Raw genomic sequence first — 1089 nt, forward strand, 5'->3', positions numbered from 1 at the left:
TAAATCCTATAAAACTTCCAGAAGATCCTCAGATTGAAGATCCGGGAAGAACTTGCTTGAAGAGCGAGAGTGCTTGACGATTCACGGGAAGTAGAAGTCACACAAGGCTGGGATGGTAGCACAGATCTGCTAGATCCAGGAGAGTCTTGTTCTCAAACAGTAAGGAGGTTAGAAAATTGAGGGGATCAATTGTTCTGACGTACTGTAAGTTACCTTCTACAAATAGTGGATCTCTACTGGCTTTTGCCCGGAGGTTTTTCCCCGTTTGGGGTTCTCCGTCAACATTCGTTGTGTTCTTTTATTGCTTTAATTTATTTATTGTTACCGGTAATTCAACATAAGTAATTAAGACATGTGAATGAATCTGGACAAACTTTAATTCTTGTGACTTGTTGCACGAATTAATTGATAAGTTTTTTAATTCCGCATGAACACCTATTCACCCTTCCTCTAGGTGTTAGTTGGGTCGAACGTTAGGTTTTTCAAGTGGTATCAGAGCTAAATCTCGAATCCTGACCCATAGCTGTCTAGATGAGTCAATCACTGTCTGTACCTCCGTTTTTCAACGGAAGTAATTATGCGTATTGGAAAGTTAGAATGCGTGCATTCCTCAAATCATTAGATGAGCATGTGTGGATTAGTGTTCAAAATGGTTGGAAACCTCCCTCTAGTATCGTATCAGGAAACATTCATCTTACTGACATATCATTGTGGACTAAAGATGAGTTAGCTGCATGTAACTGGAATAGTAAGGGAATTCATGCATTATTCATGGCACTATCACCAGAAGAGTTTAGGCGAGTCTCTATGTGCGAAACTGCTAAAGAGGTTTGGGACATTCTCGAAACAACACATGAGGGAACTAAAATAGTAAAAAACTCAAAACTGCAAATGCTAGCCTCTAGGTTTGAAGAAGTGAGGATGAAAGATGATAAAACTTTTGATGAGTTTTACGCTAAGCTAAATGACATAGTTAACTCGAGTTTCAACCTAGGTGAGAGAATTTCCGAGACCAAGATAGTGAGAAAAGTACTTAGATCCCTACCTGAGAGATTTAGGCCTAAAGTCACTGCTATTGAGGAAAGTAAG

Source organism: Olea europaea, chromosome 12, assembly GCF_002742605.1.
Source record: "Olea europaea var. sylvestris chromosome 12, O_europaea_v1, whole genome shotgun sequence".
NCBI classification, from domain to species: Eukaryota; Viridiplantae; Streptophyta; class Magnoliopsida; order Lamiales; family Oleaceae; genus Olea; species Olea europaea.